This window comes from Falco biarmicus, chromosome 2 (assembly GCF_023638135.1).
Source record: "Falco biarmicus isolate bFalBia1 chromosome 2, bFalBia1.pri, whole genome shotgun sequence".
Classification (NCBI taxonomy): domain Eukaryota; kingdom Metazoa; phylum Chordata; class Aves; order Falconiformes; family Falconidae; genus Falco; species Falco biarmicus.
In genome coordinates, this window is record NC_079289.1 from 82,319,420 (window position 1) to 82,342,187 (window position 22,768).

Genomic DNA, 22,768 nt, shown 5'->3' on the forward strand with positions numbered 1-22,768 from the left:
TAGCTCAAAAGAAATTCTTAACAGATATGAGTACCCCAAAGACTTCATTGCTTACATATACAAAAACAGGCCCACATATTTGCCTTGATTCCCACTCCTTATTTTTTCTCTCTCCATCTTCAGTAAAATTATTCTGAGCTCCACCTTGCTCTTCATAATTTGTCTTCCAATTGCATCCTCAGGTTTGCAGCTTCTGTATTTTTTTTTACTTAGGTTCATAATTAAGGAACCTAGAGTCCTTGCTTTGGCAGCAAAGGGTGCAGCTGTGTTCCCTGAGTCATGGTAGGATGCTGTAGTGCAGGCACTCCCCAGCTGCATTCTGTTTGGCACCAGTTATCCATCCATTCAATCTTAAGGCAGGCGACAGTAGCACACCTGCTGCAAGGTTTATTTCCAATCTTGTGCTTGGTATTCTCAGTGCAAGCTGGAGTAGATAGTCTTCATATGGCAGAAGACAACCAAGCAGAACCTATTTCACCCCATTTGTCACAACAGAGTTGCTAACAGCAGTTGTTGTCAGCTGTTGCAATTTCAGGGGTACACAGATGATTCGAATTCTTACAGTTTTTGAAAACTGTGATGACAGCTCCCATGTTTGCCCAAGCTGAGCAAAATTCTGTTAAGTGCTTTCCCTTTGCACAGGTTGTACATTCCCAGAATTACTCTGTCTTCAAAAACATCGTTATTGCCCCTCTAAAAGGCATGGAGGCAATCAGTGGCTTGTATGTATGCAAGTACCAAGACAACGTGTACCTTATTATTCTAAGTGAATCTTTCACAGCTAGTTTTCCAGTGCACTGGCAAGAAATAAATTTGCTGAACTCAAAAAAGATCACTTTTTTCAGTAGTGGTCATGACTGGGTTTATCCACCATTTGAGGCCTAGAAGACAGACAAGCAAAATAATTTTTTCGTCTTCCTCCTCACTGCAAAGTTTGAGAAGTTGAGTTCCTCACAGTGGTCAATGGTTAGCTTGAAGTAGAAACATGTGTTTGTGCTCTAGAGAATGATGTCATATAATTTATCTTCATACCACATTTTTCCCAGTCTTTGACCAAGAATTGGAGGAGGAACAATCCATTCAATTTTTCTCTGCTGCTGCGTCTTGCAACCAGTATCTACAAGCACAGACTGTATGCTCCTATTGGATGCACCATGGCATTCCTCACCAGGTTCCGTGCTTCTGGTAAGTACCAGTCATTTTTAAGGTGGCTCTGGCAACTAGCTGGCTAACAAGTTGATCTGTCTTGTGAAGTAGTTTATTATACAAAAAAAGTCCATCGTACTGAAGGAATTTAAATATATCACCTCTGGTCTGCTTCTCTGGACAACTTTATTCATTCCAACATGAACCCTGTGACATGAGTGTAAGAAACACAAAACGCTATTAGGTTTTCATTTTTAACACCTTTTCAGTGTCTGCATTATACTTTCATGCAAGATTTATAAAAACGAGTAATTGTAAAGCATTGAGTTAAAATGCTCTTGGCACATATTATCAGAAACATCGCTGATCCATTTAAGCACCTCTTCCAAGTGGGCAACATCACATATGACTATTCTGTAGCCAAAAAGGGAATTAATTCCATACTAATCTAAAGTGCTTCATCTCTAACTGTGTCAAGCCTGACAACACAGGTATCATGCCATCCCTTCAGCAGTTGCTGTGCAGAGCCTCAAGCTATGTTGCCAAATTCTACACATATTCCTCGAAAACATGTCTCCTGGAAACGTTTGCCAATAGTAAACGGAAGACTGCAAATGGTTTTTGAGGTTACCATCCTAGGGAAGTTTCCATGCACCCTATGCATTTATGCACATGGGCTTCGCACAGAGTTTAAGCAAAAATATTTACATTGGCGGCTCTAATATTTCCAGAGTCATTGGTACTTAATGTCCCTGCCTATTGTAGGGGAGATGACAGAGGGCAGGTGGTCTGCACAACGGTGGCTTCCCAAAACATCTTTCCAGATAGAAGTATTGAACCTTGCAGTGCTGGATTTTTTTTATATGACAACAAATTAATGTCTTTACTAGGTGCTCTCCTGCATGCACTACATCCCTGGTGAGCTCTGCTGGTCCATAACCTGAGAGGACCTATCCCATCGCTAACCCTGCAGGGTGTCACCTATGTTGAGTGTTCACTGCTTACATCTCACAGCAATAAATTCTAGGTTTTCTGGATATATTATTACAAATCGAAACAGAACAACTCCATTTATGCAGTAGCAGGTATCCTCCACTATCACTTCCTGAAGTCTATCAGCATTGCTCACACGCAGCATCCTGTGCAGAGAAGGAAAAATATCTAGTAGCAGCACAACATCTTACTGAGAAGTTGATGGTAGGTTGTCTACCAAGACTAATGGGTTGTCCTCCTCTCCCAAGTTACTGAACGAGACACATGATGTCCCAGCCTGCTTAGTATTAAGATGCTGTTCACATTCCTTGTTAGCCTCATAACGTGACTTCCTAAAGAACAGCAGCAAATGTGCTTTAGGAGATTATTTGTTCCACATGTGACTGTAAAAAACTGTTGACTGAAGAAGTCTGTCAAAGGGACACGAAAGACACAGAAGTCACGCAACTTCTGAAGATCCAGTTGTGGGTTTGCTGGCACTTAATGCTATAAACTCAGGGTTTGCTCTTTTGAGAGCCACTCAAGTTTACAGTGGTGGGATCTGTTAGTTCATGTGATGAAGGGCTAATCACCATAAACACAAAGGCCTGGAGATGAGCAGGGGACAGCAGCAGGCAGAGGAAGCCAAATGGCACCTGGACTTGGCAACTCCCAGGAATCTCAGCAGAGGACAGCCTGGCCACAGCCTGTGTGTCAGAGGAGTCTGCAGGAGATGCGCTCACCAACAACCTTGCAGACTGAGCAGGGTTACTGCCTGCAGGTGTATGGGACTCATTATGGGATGAGCATCTGGGGAATGGCGCAGAACTTACTGCAGGGTGTTTTAAAGGGATCAGTGGTAATGTGTGAGACATGAAATATTAAGGATAAAGACCAAAAGCAAGAACAGGAGGGTGAAGGTTGCTTGTGAAGGAACAAATGTGGAAAAATACAGAGGTAAGTGGATAAAAGGAGCCAGTTGCATGGAAACAGGCTACTGATCAGTATGCATGTCTGGTCATGCCCCATGCCTGATCACCGCAGTCTTCTAGTTAAACTGCATTTCTAACTGCTTTCCTGGGTGAGGGACTCTGCGTACGTGTGTGTGTGTGTGTCTGTGTGCAGCAGATGGAGTCACGCCATGGGTCAGAGGGCCTGTGCGTCTGGGTGCCAGCAACTGGAGACATGTACGTATGTGTGTGTGTGTGCACAGGCATGTGTGTCTGACTGCTAGCGACTGAGCTGGAGTAGCAGAGCATCATTGCAACCACATGAACATCCTGATCTCCAAGTTAGCAGCCAAGACAAAATCAACGGCAGAGATGCAGAGGCTGGGCAGAGCGTGGGACAGTGCAATGCGTGACCTGAGAAGCCCTCACATCCATCTGTTCCCAGCCATCAGGGTGGAGCACCTCAGCCAGCTGAGCCAGGCAGAGGATGCTGCAGGCAGGTGACTCGGCAGACCTCCATGCATGAGCTTTTGGAGGTCCCAGGTCACAAGGAACACGTTCTCAGCCTATGCGAGTCTTGTTCTCCCAAGAAAGGAAAAAGAGCAAGAACCCGAAGCACAGCTGGCCACACAAGGGCAGCTCCGATGTGGAAGACACACGTAGGAGCTCAAGCACTTTGCAGTACTACACTGCCTCAAGGCACCCTGTGCACACAGGGTCTGGAAGTCTGGAAGTGGCATGACTGACTTCCAGGTGGACAATACTGTGTCCCGAGGGTGTGGGGTGTAGTGGTGGTATGGCCCCTGCCTCACAGGGTAGTGCACAGCTATGGACCTGGAGCTGTCCTTCCCTTTCCAGCTGCAGCTGTCACATCTGTCTCCTGATTCAGGGGAACAAGCAGGGCCAGCCACTCTCACCCCACTGGTTGTGGCTGCAAAACGGACAGTGGGAAGATAGGCCCTTAGGCTGCCCCCCTGCAGCTGCTCCTGTGCAATCATGCCAAAATCATGTACTTGCATTCACTTGTAGCCCAGGCACTGGTGCCGAATTCTTAATACAACAGACTTTCATAGGTTACAGCAAAGATGCAAACAGATGGCATAAGGCTTCAAGCACAGCTTATGTGAAGAGCTGTCATGAGGAACTGGGAAGTGCTTTCCCTTTACAGTGTGGTGGGACAAGGTTGCTCTGGGCTATGCCACACAGCCTTGCCAAAGGCATCGCAGCTTTCTGCTGATGCAGGCTTCAACACTGGGTTCCCAGGGAGCTTCGTTGGAAGCCAAGCAAGAGGTATCTTTTAATAAGTGAAAGGAGGGGGACGCGAGGAGAATCACTTTCTTTAGCAACTGGCCTCACTTCAAAACTGCAATCTGATCGCAAGGCTCTGTTTCTAACTCAAGCGTAGAGGAGGATTATAACAGCCCTGAATTTTGTATTAAATGGAGCATGTTAGAAAATCCTGCGCACATCTGAGAAACAGCAAGTCTAGGCATTAAAAAGCATGCCTCTCTAAACTTTATGAAAGTAACAAAGGATGTTTGGCTTTGAACTCCCAACTAAAGTGTTCAGGGGACAATAGATCTGTGCAAGGAACATGCAATTTGTAATTGATTTATTAGGTTCTTTTTCTGCTTTCTGAATATCTACAAACATGCTACAACTGTTACATCGTTTCCTTATTCAAATGCTTTTGATTAACAGTAGTCAGAATTTTTGACAAGGTGAATTGATCATAAATAATCAAAATCTGAATAGTGTTGCTTAGCTGTAATTTGTTAAGGAAAAAGAAAGGCTTTAACACACCAGCAAAGCACAAAAGTACCTGTAGGTAGAAGTTGATTTCTGTACTTATTTATCTGTTTGGCTTTGAAGTTGACTCTCATCCACTATTTGTGCCATGATAACTATTGTTCATACAGGCACAGACTGCAAAGATTGAAGTTTATAAGCATGTTCACTCAAACTGAATTAACTTAAAAACTCAGCCACTGTTTGCATACTTTTACTTACATACTAAGAACTGGCAGTGCAAGCAACAGAAAAAAAAATGCAAAGAGAGGAGTCAGACATGTCTTAAAAATTAAGCTCCTTGTTCAAGCCTCACCAGACAATATCAGAGCTGGCCCTTGAAGAATAAAGAGCAGAAAAAAATCAAACAATTCTTGTTTCTCCATCCTCCCAAGTTGCATCCTGTGAATTTTCTCTGCTTTGCTTTTGCTTTGTACAGACCACTACTGTGTTAGCAAAGCCATTTTCTTTGCCTGGAAAATGTGAACATTCCCTCTGAAGAGCACTTGAAGCATAGTGGGGGGCCGGGGGCAGGGGTGGGGGGGAGGTGGTGGGGTGGGTGGTGAGGACATACTGCAGTGGAGCGAGGTTTCTCTGAAAATAACCATAATGGATTCATTTTCATTCCTGCATTAAGGGACTTGCTTCAGAGAAGAAGAGTAGCCAGGCTCCTTCAGTGATAACCTCCCCTTTTCCTTTTGCCTGGTATCACACCTAGACTGAACGGGGAAATATTTTTTCCCTGGGCTCTGTTCTGTGATACCCACCTCTTGTCCTCAGGGGCTCTGATTGTATAGGGCTGGGGTGGGTGGGGGATTTGTAGTCTAAGAGTTAAAGCAGGAGGAAACAGAGATAGGACCCCTGGATTACAGTCTTTGCTCTGAGATCGAGTAAATAGTCACTTACATTCAAATACAAAGCTTCCCTTTTGAATTATTTTTTCCATTCCCTACCAATCCAGGCTTATCTCCCTAAAACGGTCTTCACTTTTAAAATCAATTTATAACCGATCAGACAGCTAAAATAGCTTCTTACAGTAGGTGTCTTTAGTCAATGACTGATTTGCATTAAGAAAGATATGACAGCCAAGTGTGAAGAGAAAAGAATGATAGTTTAATTTTAGAAAAATTCCACATTCATCTGAGAAATGATTACTAAGCACTGTGTATGTTCATACATAAATTATTTCTAAAAATGTGAGAAGATATTAAAATGCTAAATATTTTCTTGCAGCGGGAGCAGGAAAGCTCCGGAACAGATGCTGTGGCCTTTCCAGGGATGGAGCAGATTCATGCCCCAGGGAGGCACCCAGCCTGTGACACTGAGCAAGGATGAGAGCTAACAGCCCAGGGGAAAAGGGGCAGAGGGGCACGGGTGGAGAGGGAGGCTAAGACAGAGGCAAAAGCACCTTCCAGCCTCTCTGGGGATGGGTGAGAAGCCTCCCCTTCAGCCGGGACACGCATTCTGCCAGTGGGGCAGGCTCTGCACAGCTCAGACAGGCCTGGGGGCAGTGATGCACGGGCATGTCATCATGGAGATAAATAGAGATAAATGGCGAGGTCCCCAGGCGAGCGGGCTGGGGAGGCCGGGCAGCTGGCTCTGGCTGTAACCTCTGCAGAACCAAAGGCAGCTCCAAGGAGCGTGACAGCCGTCAGGAGGACGTGCCAAGGAGCCAGGTGCCAGCGCCTGAAATAAGTCCTACAGCTTGTCAACAGAACTCTGTCATCTCTATCCAGAAAAAGACTAATAGTGGGCTGACGCCTGGCACTGACAAATTACCAGGTTGCTGGAATCTGGATTTGGATTCGTTGCTGAGTTTTGTTTTGATTTTTAAAGGATATCTTTATTTTACCAGGACAAGCTCTTTTCTTTGTCCTCTCATGGTCCAAGCTGGCAAAAAAGCAGCCTGAGATCTCCCACAGAGGAAGCCCAGACCCTGCCAGGGGCCTGTGCGCAAGTGTAGGACCTTCAGAGGCAGCAGGGACCTCCTTGCAAGATGAATTGTAGGCTCAGAGCCTGTGAGGGAAGGAAAGGAGAGAGTCAAGAGGTGAAAAAGCTGTGTGAGGAGGGAGAAAGGCTGCAAGACCATTAGAGCATAATATTGTGGGTTTTACTAGATGCATCTCATTTTTCAGTGTCAAGAAGAGGATGCACATGCAGTGTTTGTCCCACACTAACACACCCTGAAAGAACAGACATCAGTCACCAGCTGTGCCACGTTTTTATTAGATAAGCTTTACGGAAGCATCCCTCCAAGTAGGGAATAACTCCATGCATCACAGTCAGGTTTGACAGGAACATTAAAGGCAATGTGTATTTTGATATATCAATCCAAATTTGTAGGCAGCAGAGGTCAGATTTGACGTAAAAAATTGTTAGAATTATTTTTCATTAAAAAGTTAGGTTTATGGCCTCTAATGAAGATCTTACGATTTTACATAAAGATCTGTTTCAAACAATCTAAACTTGTGTTATCTGACATTTTAATTAGCCTCATCCCATTGCCTTGGAAACAACCTGTCTTCCTGCATTATAAGTCCTAGAGCATTTGACACTCTAGTGCACAAGTCTGTTTTAGAAAGACAGCAAACTTTTATTAGTGTTGATTGACTTCGTTGCTACACACTAGAACTGCAGTATTTGACAAATTCACTCTGCACATTGCCTGACTTCCCTGAAATATAACAGGAAACTCTTTCCTGGCTTCATTCAGAAGAAGAAAATTATTGTATAAGCAAATTATGTTGCATGGAGGCCCAGATCTTTTTAGGTTTTTGTTCTTAGGAGACAACAGAACAGGATCTTCTCTTTCCAGAAAAATACACCCACGAGTACCAACAGAATGGCTCCAAGTTCCCTCACACAGACATCTCAGTGGACTACATAGTAGAAGTAGGAAAAAAGTAATTCTTTCATATATGGACTGGTCCAAAGACTGAAAGACAATGGGAATATTCCCAGCAGACTTGGGAGCAGACTTTGAACAGAGTAGGCACCTCCAGCTCCATAACACTTAACAGCCTTTGCCCTTAGTTTAAATCCCCTCTCCCAATCCCAGTGAAAGTTTGGGAAAAGCAGAACACTTCCAAAAATGCTGCTTTTTTTTGGCTTCACTGCTGAGATCTTCAACTACTACCCATTGCCACAGTAGAGATGCTGTTGAAGTGTTATCAAAACATCAGTTGTTCTTGTGTATTGGCCTGGACCAAACTCAGCTCACCCAGAGCAGTGTGCTTCCCTGATCTCAGTACAATGCAAGCACACTACTCATTCCTTTGCAAATATAGGACTGTCAGTGTAAGGGATTTCTTTGTCTCATGAAAGTAATGTAACTATCCTATAAACATCACACCACTGTAGTATGATACTGAACCATTTCAGTCCCTTCAAAAGTGCTTTGAAACTGTGCAGAACTCAACCATTTTCCATCCAGGACAATAAAGAGTAAGATGCTTTATTTTGCACAATTTCCTATTAGAATTTTTTAACAGATTTTTCCTGAAAGAGGCAAATATGAATTTTAAGCACTACATTTTAGACAGCAATTTCACACATACACAGAGTGGTCAAAATGCTATATAACAGAACATTTCAGTGGTAAAAGGATTATGTTGGCTTACACCAAAAGCTGTATCTCTAATTTAGTACTTACGCATTCTGAATAATAAATTAAAAAACTGGTGGGAAATTAGAGTTTTTCATCAGCAGGGCAAAAGGTTCATCAGATGAGTTTGTGCCAATTGTCTGAAATTAGAGTTGAAAAGCACCATCCCCTATCCAACAGTGGCTCCAGATTTCCATCGTTCAGGGCAGAGCCCCACATTCCAGGGGTTCAGTTCCCAAGATTCACATTAATTTGTTAAATATGTTTTCTTAGCCATGATGTGTGGGTTTTCATGCAAGACTTCCCTACAACAGAAAACCTTCACCACCTCCATTTCTCTTGACCGATTATCGCTGAAATTACATTCTAGTGCTTTTGAATACAGATCAGCTGGCTGAAGCCTAACAGGAGCTATGTGCCAGAAAATACCTCAAAGATTTTATTTCTCTCTGGACAAAGCTAACAAAAAGAACACTTTTCCTTTCTTCCCCAGGTAAAAGCTTCTTCATTCACCATGTGGAAAGGAAATATAATGACATGTTTTCTTTTCAGATAGCTTGCTCTTTTTCAGGGCTACTGCAGAAGTAGTTTGCTCTGGGCCCTTGGCCCATTTTCTACAGCAATCTGACAGTGCTGATTTGATGGGCTATGCCCATGTGGGAAAGAAATGGTCCTTTCAGGAGCATCTGTGGGATGTATTTTCCCCATTGGGAGTCTCAGAGAAGGGTGATGAGGCAGGAGAACCAAGCCACTTGTCTCCATGTAGGTGCCCCAGGATATTAAAGTGCTTTTACTCTTCATTCTTTCACTGCTGGTCAGAAGGGTCTGTGAAAAAAAACATATAATCTGCCTTAAAGGTCTGGTTAATTCATTCTTGTTCCTCATCTAAGCTCACAGAAACAAGGCAAGACCAGCCCAGACCTAAACCCCACCAAAAGGTCCCCAGAGGTTTCTACAGGACACCCACACTTCAGAGAAGGGGAGCAAATCACAACAAAATCTGGGCAGCCATGGTCTGCCTCCCTGGGTAGACTTGGACTCCCTAGCTGATGACAGAGATGAGGTCAGACAGCATTTTTCCCACCCTTTGCAGTCACTGCAGGAATGCCTTCAGGCTCAGGGAAGACATGTCCACCGTCCTTAAAGGGTAGTCCAGCAAGGACATAGAAATATAACACATTTCTAGCTCTTCTTCATGCATTCATATTTGGAGAAAAACAAACCAGACCCCTCACGTTGCACTACCAAGCTCCCAGTCACAGGGTGGTGTCTGCTCGGTGGGTATCCCACTGCTCTGGAAGCCCCCTCCTCTCTTCCCTGGGGCTGCACTTACACAGACCATATGCAGGCTGCAGATCTGGTCCTGAACACTGTCTGCGGTCATCACCTGAAATGACTGCCTGGAAGAGTCAAACAATTTTTTCCTTTCTAGGCACATCTGAGAAAAGCTATACATTCTTCCAATGCAAGGTGACATCCTGCTATTAATACATGACTGGGAGCCAAAGACCTTCAGGAGCCCCACTGCATGCATGAATTGCACCCAGCTGCATGGCAGCTGGGAAGAGGGTACTGCTGCTTTCTCATTTACCCAGATAAAACCCAAATGTTTCCTCCCAAACTGAGCTGAGCTGCAGCTAGTCTGTACCAGCTGGTTATCACATTGAGCGAAGAAAGGAGGGAAATAGATTTCTTCCTGTTTTCCTTACTGGTCAAAAGATTAAAAGCAATATAGTGGTGTTGGTCCCTAGGTATTGTCTGATTAATATCCTGTTACCCAGCTGGCAAATTGCCAAATTCACCTCTCATTTAAAGAGAGACCGTTCCATGAGCTCAAACGGATTTTATTAGCATAACACTAATAATTCAGCTCTTACAACCCAGAGAAAATATTATAATTAAATACAGGCATGCATTGGCTGTCAAGGTTCCTTCTTGCTTTGCTTCTAGGTAGGCAGAGAACCGCAATGCATCAGATATTTCACCACCACAGTCAGGTCAGGAGGGTCTAATTTTACAGGAAAAGTGTTATGAAGCAAAAAGATCATAAGCCCTGAGAAATTCCTTCCTCCTAGCAGCATCTAGAAGCTTGTCCCTACTGGGTTTCAATAGCGTTGATCAGTAAGATGTAACACAGAGAAGCCTTCTTCCTTACTTCCAGGTTTCTTGTCTCGTTAGGACATTCCTAGCTGAATGTTGTCTGCTGGCCCATAAATCAGCTCCCTCTGTTGCCTGACTCTTCTAGCACCCTTCACAGTAATAACCATTCTGAATTCTCCAGCATGTCGTTTCATTTGTTCTTCTTTGTAGCAGAGGCTTATAGAGACGTTCAGTTTAGAAACCACCAGTACAAGGCTGGAGTTACCAGCCCAAAAGATACCTGAGGTTGCTTAATTCATTCCACATTATTCATATGTTAGGGAGCACAGTTATGACATGCATATCTTTTGCCTACTGTCTGCATCAGCCACTCATGTCAACCGGGATTTCAGAGGAGATAACTCCTCTCTGTCACCTCGAGCAGCAGCTGCTTCCCAAATAGTGCTCCCTGAGGGACTGACATGCCATGGAAGATAAATGATCTGAGGACACTCACTAAAAATATCGTGTGTTAATTCCCCAATTAGAAGTCTCAAGAGGAGAATAATGAGTGATCTGTTAGCAATTCTGTAGGTTCACAGTTGTCTGATATCCCACATTTGGGAGCCGCTGCCCTCAGGTAGCAGCTAATTGGCCCCAGTTACCATAGTGCCTCAGTCTTTAATGTATGTATCCTCACTACTGCTCAGTAAAGCAAATAAGGACTGATTTCAGTTCGACAGACTGGGAGCTGCATTTCAGAGAAAGCAGGGAACTGACTTTACAGCATTATACTACAAATACAAATCACAGAGTGAGGCAAAATCCAGGTCCTGACAAGTACTTTCTACACACAGGGAGAACCTGGTGGCAGAAGATGTTTCTTTGGGTCAAACCCGTTTATTTACAAGGACTGCAAAAGTGCTGTCAAAATCAAACCACCAGTTTCTTTGCCTAGCCCCTCGCAGCCAGCTCTGTAACCAAAAAAAAGCTGTCACAAGGCCTCTTCTTGAGTGAAGCTCCTGTGATTGCTCTGTCTCCTCAGTTTTGCGTTACTTTCTGCCTCTGTCTCTTCAGAAGTCCTGCTCCTCCCACACAGGCAGGCACACAGAGCTCATTACCTCTCCTTTCAGGGCTTGCTCTTTTATTCTCACAGGCCAGCATAATTTAGCCTTTGTGGGAGCTTAAGAACTTGCTCCTGTGGTTTTGGAGACTTGGTACAACCAGGGAGTTGTGTTACTTGTGAGACTTATCTTGAACAAAGCGTGGCTTTAAGCCCACTCACCCTCTGCAAACGCACCCAGACTGCAACAACACTGAGATACCTCAAGATTATTTTTTTTTAAATGCTCCGTCAGCATTGATTTCAATAGGAAGCTGGATGCCTAATCTGCTTATGCACTTCTGAAAATCCTATTAAGTGCCTCTATACTTCTCTAGGTGCCTAAATATACTTTTCTTAATTTGTCTCTAAATGATTTGCATCCATCATCAAGATTTGTGAGAGTGCGGCTCGAGGGGAGACGCCTCCCTTGTCACAGCCCTTCCGTGCAGTCTGTCACTTGTTCAGATACCTAAACCGGGAACCGAGCTCTCGCGAAGATGCTGTGACAGTGTGAAACATGTCTATTAAACTGTGAACACTCTTCGAGCTGTTGCCTCCTTGTCTCATTACACCTCCCATCCTGTGCTGAGCACACGCACCCTCTCCCCCGGGGGAGCCCTCTCCACAGGGTTATCACAGCTCCATCTCCCCTTCCATCGCTGACCCAGACCTATACAATTTTCTGCAGCGGGCTTGAGCTGCAGATGGAGCCGCAGCTCCTGGATGAGAGCAAGGAGTTATATTTTGGGAGGGGGCAGGGATGGTTTGGGTGCTTGGAGGCAGCAGCCGGGACAGCAAGCAGTGTCTCACCTTGGCCCCCAGGCACTACCAAGAAGTGTGACCAAACCAGGCAGCGTATATAAATATTTGCTTCTAAGGACATCCTACATAATTAAATGCCTGGGGCTCAGAAATATCTTTGCTCAGCTTTTGTTGTCTTCCTTGTCTTCTTGTTACTAAAACGCAGTCACAGGCAAGAAAAGCTGTTGAGGGGATGTATATCTGAGAGGCTCAAAAAAGCTGAGGCTCAGCTCCAGGGTTTGTGTCAACAGGATGGCCAAACGCCTCAGTCTGGAGAAAGGGCATTAAAAATGGGTCTGTGCCTTTAGACCCAGCACTGGATGCAGTAACTGCTTCCTACAGCCAACGGATGTAGAAGTGAGGCCACAAAGAAACTGAACTTGCCATGACCAGGCTGGTACCCACCTACAGACAACTTCTTGGGAAAGATGGGCCCCTCTGGGGTCCTCAGCAGCTCTGCCCCAGCCCCACTGCAAGCCTTGATCAGAATGGAGAAGAGAGAAAATTAGCACCTCTGGGAATTACAGTTAAACAGTCCTCAGAGCACCTTTAGCTGTTCTTAGGATGAAAAGAAACTTTGAAAGGGGGATTAAAGTTAGGACGGTTGATTTTGATATAGAGGAACAGCTATTTAAAAAAAGCAATGAAAAATGGGAACATATTCAGAGACCTACACATACTTTAATAGAAATCTAGAAAAGTGCAAATCTGGAAATGCTCTGAATCTGGTCAGCTATCTCTCCTCTTACAGACCCTGTGCTGCAGTCCAGAAAGCCTTGATAAACCAGAGCTTAAAAGTCCACGTGGCCTTTGCCACTGTTTTCTCTCTGTATTAAATCTGTTTGCTAATACCCAGTGTAGCAGCTGAAGCGCCCCAGCACTCGCAGCAGCCCCATCAAGGACCCAGCAGTGCAGGGTCTGGCCCGTGAGCTTCAGTCAGCAGCTTCTGTGTTCCCAGGTCTTTCCTTGAAAAGCGTCAGCTTGAGCAAGTCTTGCAGCACACATGCACTTCAGTCATCTCTCTGCAATACCACAGTAATAACAGTGGCCCTATACAATCCTTACGGATTAATTAGTTACCATTTGCATTTGCAGTGGCCACTGACAGTTGTACTGCTGACAAATCACCTTTTTGGGAAGAGTGAATAAACTCCCATACAGAAAACCTAGCAAGTTACAGTTTGCTGATACACAATGAACAGGCAGGCAGCCCAATTCCAGACACACACACAAAAAAGAGAATAAAACCCCCTGATTTTGCTCATCTCCCATTGCATCTGTTGCGATGAGCAGACAGAGGAAGAAAGGGTTACATTTGTTCCCAGCCGGAAGCGATGGGAGTATTTTTGCCTTGGATCTGCCAAGCTTGCAAGGAAAATCCCCAAGCTGGATTTCCTCGGGGAGCAAATGTTAACTAACAAACAGAGAGTTGGACATGCTCTCTTTCTTGGGAGGGGAGCAGGGCTTCCCTCAGTACTGCTTTGGAGAAAATAGTTTGCATGAGGCCTAGAGCCAAGGACCAGAACATAACCTAATTAAGCCAGAAAGGGTGATTAGCTGTTTATTTTGATGATGTTCAAACCGTGCACTCACATTATACACTGCCCTGGGAGAAAAAAGATGCTGTTTATACTCCCAGATCTAAGGGATCAGCAGAGTTTATTTTCCCCTACAAATGAAGTCTTGTTCTACTTACATTCTTTCAGCTGAGATCAGATCTGTTTATTTTCACTCATCTGCAGGAAATAGAAATATTTCAGTCTGTTATCCTGAGTCCCAGGAAGCAGTTCGTATTGCTTAACCATGGGCAAAGGCAAATTAGTCACAGCCTTCACATGCTACCTCAAAAGATTTGTTTAGCAGTAGTACCATTAGTGGCAAAAGGACTTACAAAAACCCATATTGCAAATTCTGCTTCTTGAACCTTCTCCAGAAGGCACGAGAAACTTTATTAAAGCCCCCAGATGACTTGTGCTTCATCATGGGAGATGGAGTTGATCAAGTTCTCCCTCTTCCCAGCAGGCACCTCCATGTATCGATGCTGAGCTGAGGGGTTTGATGCAGTATTATCAAGCTCCCTGCTTCTTTACTCTGTTGAATTAGTTGCTGATTTGTGAGGGTATCTGGAAGCACGGCACTGAAAAATTAAAATGCTGGTGGGAGAGAAGAGAGGTGCAACGACACTCATCACACATGACTTCTGGTCAGACCAGTGGCAACCGGACAATGACATCTTCACAATATGTGTAGCACACCCTGCCAAAAGCCACGGAGGGATCCCACTTCAGTGTTCCCAAATACTTGTTTGAGTTGGCTTCATATTTAATTATAATACAATCCTCTTTTGCTAGAGTTTGTTAACAGGATTTGTTTGCATGCTTTGATCTTTTATTTTTAATCATCTCTCGTGTTCATGAAGCCTTTGGTAAGATTTTGCACTGATAAAAGTGTTCGAATTATAACAAATGGACTACAAGGTGACAACATATCTTAGAGAGGGTCTTAATTCTTTTGAAGTTAAGCTTTTTGATGGTCAATTAAATTATTTTAATTGTATCTTATTTATGTTAAACTTAAGGCTGTTTTCCAACTACTGGAACTTAAAAATTCTGCATAAACCAGGCAACTGCAAGTGCTGTGAATATAAATTTTATCTGTTGACTACATTCAGCAAAAGAAACAATCAAGAATGCACCGAACGTCTAATACTGTGATGAAGATAGAAATTACTGGCAACCAATTATAAAGATATGGAGCAGCAGAAGGTACAGCGTGTTACATACATTATGGGGCTGCCAGAATAGGCTACTTAGGGATGTACAATAATAATTTAGATTGTTGATCATAATAATCTCATGCTGGTCATAACTGTCGGGCTGTTATTTTATGCTTCCCCAGCCTGTTTGCTGAAGCTGTTTGCTAATTTTTGTACTTGTTTATAGTTTGCAAATTGTTTGAGGCAAAGTGAATTTCGCTGTTTGTTTGCACAGTACCAGCTCTCGAGAAAGGGATGGGAACCTCTATGATCTCCATTGCTGAAAATAATTAAAAAATCCCTAATGGACACAGCAAAAATTCTTCTGTAAGAAAAACAAACTCAGCTGAACTCCAGCTAAATTAACTGATATCCCTCATGATCTACCAATTTTCATGATGGATTATGGGGAAGCTTAAATGAAGTTCAAAAATAGCACTGTGTTCCTCCCTCCTCAACCTCATTGTCGCAGGGTCCTGATGGCTATCAGAAGATCAATCTGCCGCAAGCAGAACTTCCCCACTACATTGAACATAATCCTCCAGTTCACTGGTTTAAGTGAGTCATGAAGGATTACTTTTCAGAGTAATGAGGGGTTAGATGTTTCCCAAGATAGCTAGACAGCCTGCATGGGTTTTCAAGATGAGCCAGTACATGAAAAGTTACCAAGTGCCACAGCCTTTACCTTGGTATTTTCCCTTTTTCTCACAAAAAGGCCTGGTGGTCTGAGACATCCACCTTCCTGGGAGCAAGTTTCTCATGCAGATCCCAGAGAAAAAAATTCTTGAGGTGCAGATGTTTCTCTTGTTTGTTTGTGTTTTTTTTTCCAAATAGCTTCATCTTCTCCCTTTATTACAAAGAAATTAAAATTCTTTTCTGTTCTATTTTCAAATGTGCTCTGTGATTGCCAGGGCAACAAAACATACCAAGGTAAGATCACTTTATTTGCAGGGTTTTTCATACAGTGGAGAAGTGATAGCCCACAAGCTCACATGTATGGCATAACCATGCATCCCGGTGGCCTGGCACACTGTTGCCATCCCTTACTGTTTGAACAGTAAGAGGACTCTGGTACTGTTATGCAGTATGCATATGCAGGCCAGTCCTACTTTCATGGATCTTTGTTTTCATGGACTCCTTGGCCAGTCATTCCCTCCTGTGGCACATATCCCAGTGAAGTGGCTCATGAGTCATGGAGGTGGGGCAGTAACTGCCCAAATGCTCGATAAATATATTTTCCAACACGGGAATGCCCCAATCTTGCCCCATGCAATGCAAGTAGCAGTTACTGTTTCTGGAGAAGTTGAGGAGAAGTAGCCACAAAAAGCAGCTTCCCCATCCCTACCTACAGTCCCCCAGCAGAAAAACTCCTGAAAGGAAGGGAGAAGGTCACAACTGAACAGCAGCAGCATCCTATTCCCCTCTTCAAGTGACAATCCCTTTGCCTGAAGAAAACAAGCATTGGTTAAACCAACACCTCTCTTGCAGAGTTTCAGCTGTTTCTGGTGTCCCTCTTGCATATGACCAAAGAGTCCAACACAGACAGTATTTTAACCAGAAGCTTGATGTGAGCTATTCTGGGACAGGAAGATTTCAGTATTTCAGATTTTTTCTATTGTTCATAGGAAAAAAATAGTTAAAGGTTGATCAGCTAGTTAATTCAGCAAGACCTGACCCACAGGGACAAGCATTCCTAGTATCTACTTAAGATTACTAAGTAATTTCTACCCTCACAAAAACTTGGACACATTTCTGTGGAATTTACTGTAGGTTTTTTGAGACATTTTGAGAAAATCCATGGGAATACTCCCATGATTTCTCCTAATACACACAGGAATCTATGTTAAATTGGCTAACAAAGCTGCTTGGATTGGAAAACAAATTAATCCACCCAGTCATTTATAAAATGCCCACAAGAAACAGAAAAAATAAAAGCTTTTCTTCATTTTGCTTCTGTGAAGAGAGAATGAAACATTCTTGTCTCAGGAGATCTTCCAGTCCCCACTCTCATCCTTTGAGTTTTATCTTCCCTTCCCAGCTTCAGATTCTGGGGGGCAAAATTAACTGGTTTTATGAGAAGAGGTGATAATGGCAAGGGGGGATACTGTCAATCAAGGACCAAGTCCCTGGCCACATGAACATCCAGGACAAAATACTCAGCGCAACCAGACAAGTTGCCCAGAGGCTGCGGGAGAAGAGCACCCTGCGTGAGGTTCCCCCACAGCACCAATGTTTCCATCAGAGCAGACACATGAAAGTCTAATCAATATAATGATTGGGGGATCTATGCTGTTCATCTCAGGCAACAACAGAAGTCTTAAAAGCAGATGTTCTTCTCCAGTGGCTTGGACCTCTTGCTCACATGAAAGTATCCACATTTAGCAAAATGACTCCCACCCTTTCTAAAGGCTGCTTGCATTTCCTGAGTTGCTCAGGAGGGAACACTTTCCTTTCTCTTGCACCACAGCTGCCCAAGAGGAGGATGAGTGCTCAAACTTTGTTTTGCAAGAGCAGTCCCCCTGATGATGAGCACTGGGAGCAGTGATTGCCAGGATAAGAGCAGGAAGAAGCTGCGTATGTTCAAGTTGAGAGGTTCTAGCAGCATCCAACAAAGACACAGAGACTCCAGAAATTCACCTCAGAGGAAATGCCAGGCTGTATTTTGTCTGCAAAAAATAGCCCAGCTGTACATCGTGGATGTGCCCAACAATGGAATCTGACCAGCAAAGTTCATCCACATCTGCTATCTTTTAAGAAAGGGGCAAAAGTATATTTGTTGCAGCGTTCAGCTATTTGCACTTTGGAAATCAGGCTCCAAGGGACTTATTCTCTCATTCTGTTTTATTAGTTTTCACTGTCTCCCAAGATTTGTGCAGTTCAGCTCCATGGTAACTCAGGAACCTGCTTGATCGCCTTACACATTGATGTATATAACAAAAGCACAGTGCTAATACACTGTTTGAGCATCTCTAAGATATATTTAAAATATCTAAGGCTTGTGGCAGGGTAAGATTTGTAGAGGATACAGAATAGTGCTGTCCTGCCTTAAGGTTGTAGCAATTGTTTCTTGGGAAGTTCTACCTTGGTTCTACCAAGCCACTCCAGGCTTTGCAACAGCTAAAGTCATGTTAAACTTTTGTCCACGCTGTTAACCAACATCTGTTCTTCCTGTCCTCCAGAGATTACAATAAAAAACACAAGGTGATTAAAAAGGGGAAGAAAAACAGGAAAAAGGACTTGCCCTCCAGTAATTAGCTGTGTAAAGACTTACTAGCTGGGTGCTACTGATATAGACCAGGGTACGAGTCCTGTGGTCCTCATTCTTTGCTTGTCTACAGCGCACCATGATTGTGCTCAGCCTGACAGGCCTAGGCTTTTATAAAAATGACAGAAATGCATGAGGGGTTGGTGCACGTACATGTTTTGCTCTGACATGTATCCATACTCAGAAGCACTTCAAGCAATAGGAAACAGAAAAGCCGTAACAGCTCTCACGCAGACCTGGAGTTGGATGCCTGGCGCTTACATTTTCATCCCGGTGTCCAGTCACCAGATGGCAAGTCCTGTACATAGCATAAACTGTTCAGTTACTTTGAACATCTATGTGATGATTTCTATGGTAAATGATGGGGTTCAGATAACAAAATGTTCAGTGCAAGCTGCAGTTCTGGAAGTGCTCTGGGGATTCATTAGTTAATGCCACAAGGACCTGGCAAGGAACTTCTAAGTTCTTAGAGGCATTCTGCTTTTTCTCACTGTTGTTAGCTTTGAATATCCTTAGGATTACTTTTTTAAATACCTCAGGGAAGATGACAAGAAAAGTAGAAAAGACTACCAGAAAAAAGAACGTTTTTCCCACATGTTTTGGGAGAGGAATAAAGCTGCATGTTACACTTTTAATATTTGCATTGAGCATGCAAATTTTCAAAGAGCAGGAGAGGGATCAGCTTCTGCTATTTCAGCTGCAGTGAATGACTTGTGTGGCGCTAGGAGAAGTTGACACACTTGTCCAAACACAATGGCAAGAACCTAAAAACTGTGACAATGTGTTCCAAGATCCGCTGGCTTGGTTAATTTTTCAAAGGGCGGTTCTACTTTGAAAAGCCCACCTTTGAAAATTCCTGATGAGTAATCAATGATGTCAAAACACAGTATGTGTTGGTCCAGTGAGCTTTTCACCTAGTGCCATTTGGATTTTAATGACCTTCTGACATGTATCGATGCAAAGCAGCTCATACCACAAACAATCTGCTTTAAGTCTTACTGTTTAACTTACAAGATAAGCAGTTACAGACACACATCTCTCCAATGCAGCTGGCAAAACAGATGAGGTAAAGTACCTAATGTCAAAACAGAATAAACACTGAAGAGCTTCTCAGGCCTGTGAAGGCATTTTCATGAATGTAGCTACGTCTGCCTTTGAGCACAAAACCTCTTCCAATAGCGTTAAAGGGTTAGCGACCTGTCGGGAGGGGAAAAAAGAAAAAGACCATTGCAGCTGCCTATGCTATTGAACGTGTCAGAGTAAATGCAGGATCCCTCCACTAGCAGAGGTCAGGCAAACATGGGCATCAGTCATGGGTTTCAGATCTGGAGGTGAGGGTATTCACTCAGTAGTTTCACAGTTTCCAGCTCGTCTACGTTGTCCTCCTGCTCTGGCAGTCTTTCCCTCTGAAAGACACTGCTGTACAACATCAGGGTTACTTCAGGTGAGTTTTTAGTTGGTGGTATGAAACTTTCTGGCTGGTATACGTTCATCTGTAATCCTATCACCTAATTTCTGAAGCTGAAAAAAAGCCAAATGCAGAAAAAGTGAAAATGGTTGTCTTCTGTCCATGTCTGGACCTCTAAGGTAAAGCTCCTTATTGTTGCTGTTATTACTATTGTTATTATATTTTTCATTTTGAAGTGCCAAAAGACAAGAAAATAACTAGGAGTTCAAAATTAGTTCAATTAAAAGAAGGGAAATTCACCCATGTATCTACGATACATAATTATACAACACATATAAATATACCTAGTACTACAGAAAATAAATTTACATGGTCAGGATCCAGATCCAGCCTATGTCGATAAAACTGATGAGAGAAAAGGTACTTTACTTCTGGAGACATCTGTTGTTTGCTGCTAGGTAGGGAACTAATTTTTAATTAGATAGATCTTACATAAAATGTTTGGCATTATTTGAAGCATCCTGCATCTTGTTTTAACTACCTGACTCATCAATATTTCGCTTTTGTAGCTAAGGAAAGCCATACTACCCTAAGGCAAAAATAAGCAGTCGTCTGATCTGTAAGTAAATAGTAATACAGTAACAGTAGTGAGCCATTATTTAAGGTTCCAGAACAATTTTTATTTTCAAGTCCACTTCATTAGAATGCTTCAGCACATTTTTCTCTGCACTACTCCATGGTTAGTTCCCAATCAAAAGCCAAATATTTGGAAGCTGCAGGTTTTAAGAGGAGCTGCTTTTTCAGAAGATGAAATCAACAATCATACTGAAAGTTTGGCCCATTCATAGTTCATAATAGACAAAATACAGCAGAAGTTTTCTTACTGGCCATGCTGACAATGAAGACATGGAAATTTTTTTTGCCAAGAACCCTGGGGAAGATTTGTTATTGCAGTGATCTCTGCACTTGGTATAACAACATGAGAAGTTTAGGGAAAGGGCACAAGTACATCACCTGTCCTATTTCTAATTCCATCATACTTTGATGGCTGGAGATATATTACATATATCTGGGGAGTCACATTGATCAAATTTACATAAAACTCCCCTACCTCTGCCCTTGTAGCTATCTAATGGAAAGTGAAGTCCTCAGCCTCCAAAAATCATCCTGAAATCGACCTCTAGCCTATCTCTTTTTATGAATATTCTTGGCAGATGTTGGCAATGAATACACTCAAGCAGTCATTTAAATTCTGCTTTCTCGGGAAGGGAATTTGTTATAAGTGCTATTTGGTAGCCTCTACTAATTAATTCATTCTCCTTCAAACACCAGGTATAGCCTGATCCTGTATGTGTGTTCATGTAAAAAAACTTTCCCTTTAAGCACTGAGACTCCAAGACTCAGCAGTGAAAATACTTGAATTGTTAGTTTTATTTTCTAAAGAAATATTATGTTGAAAACAGCACATTCCCATGCAATGTTTCCACCTTGATTAAATTACGTACTTTCCACTGGGAAAAAAATCCATTTTGTGCTCCTTATTTATGGAAGCATCAGTCCACCTTCCTGAGGTTTCTCTGCAGTTCGGGCAAGGGCAGTTTGCACTTTGCACCGATCAGCTGTCTACTGCCTTAGAAAACCTGGGCTGCTATACAGTGAGTCACAGACATGAGAGATTCAAAGATCCGTTCCTGGGTCCCAACTAAGGGCACTTAAATTACACTTAACTTAATTATTAAAGTTTATTTAAATGTTTCTCTGGGTTGAAGTTCTCATCATTTCAGACCACAATTTAACATTCAATGGACAGTTAAGTTTCAGTGCAAATATCACCATGTAAAATGCAAATCCTCTGGAGTGACATTTCATGTGACAGCTAGTAAGGAACCTCAGCTGATGGATGATGAGCAGGTACAGACATGGGAGTAAAACTAAGGATGTTGTAGACTTTGCACTGCCAGCTTCCTGGACTTTTAGTACTTGTTTCATCTTTATTAAACAGACTCATTGTTTTGAAGAACAATAAATTCTTGCAATTAAATCTGCTTTACAGTCATCTTGTTTGGGAAGTTCTTTATGGATCACAGTCTTTTTGAAATTACACTGTGCAAATATTAATACTTGTGAGGTGAAATTATGCTTAGCGAGTAAACCAAATATATGTGCAAATAAATAGACGACCTTCACTAAGCAACTTATTTCTGAATACATTTGGACATATCCATTAATTTCACCTTCTTCTGGCACTGAACCATAATTTCACCACCTCAATAACACAATAAAGAGCAAACAAAAACATAGTCCCTGGCTTTTAGTGCAGATTGCACAGAGTAGCAGTCAACTACAAGGCCACAGCATCAGATCATGGTCATGGCAAAGACTGCAAGTCTTGCTCTTTGAAATCGGTGATTGTCAATGCTGGGATTTTCTTTATGATTACTTTTATCAGAGTTTGTCTCTCCTGTCTCAAGTGGAATATTAAGGAGATACTATTTCCACCAGTGTTGGCTCAAAAGAACATTTCCTTCAACTTTCTAACTCTGTATTTTATCCTGTACCCATTCCACCTGCCCTGAGATAGCTTATTGAGATGTCTACTTTAGAAATCTCATCACCCAAGATATATCATCTGTCATTCAAAACTCATTGTAGTCGCCAGCTCTCCTCACTGGTCGCAGAGGTGTGTTTTTCACGTGTGACCTGCAGACCCAGAGGCAGCTATGAAATAGTTCTTGACAGGGTTCTGAAAGGTAACTGAGAAAAACAGTCCCATCGTCTGTGGGATGAAATTCACCATAGAAGGGTTCCACCTTATACTGGGAAGTCTAAAGTGTCTGTAAATGAAAAAAGACTGAGGAAGACTTTGTCCACTCTTAGCCAACCTCAGTGGCTAAA

The 22,768-nt window shown here is 42.9% G+C and overlaps 1 long non-coding RNA gene across 1 annotated transcript in view; it reads right to left on the minus strand.

The window, feature by feature from the left end:
* Positions 1–8,284: 8,284 nt before the first annotated feature.
* The window catches only part of LOC130145069 (uncharacterized), a 58,641-nt gene continuing 44,157 nt past the window's right edge, over positions 8,285–22,768 (minus strand). Inside the window, exon 3 of the long non-coding RNA XR_008820359.1 lies at positions 8,285–9,285. This is a non-coding gene — a long non-coding RNA (uncharacterized LOC130145069). The remainder of the gene's footprint in view (positions 9,286–22,768) is intronic.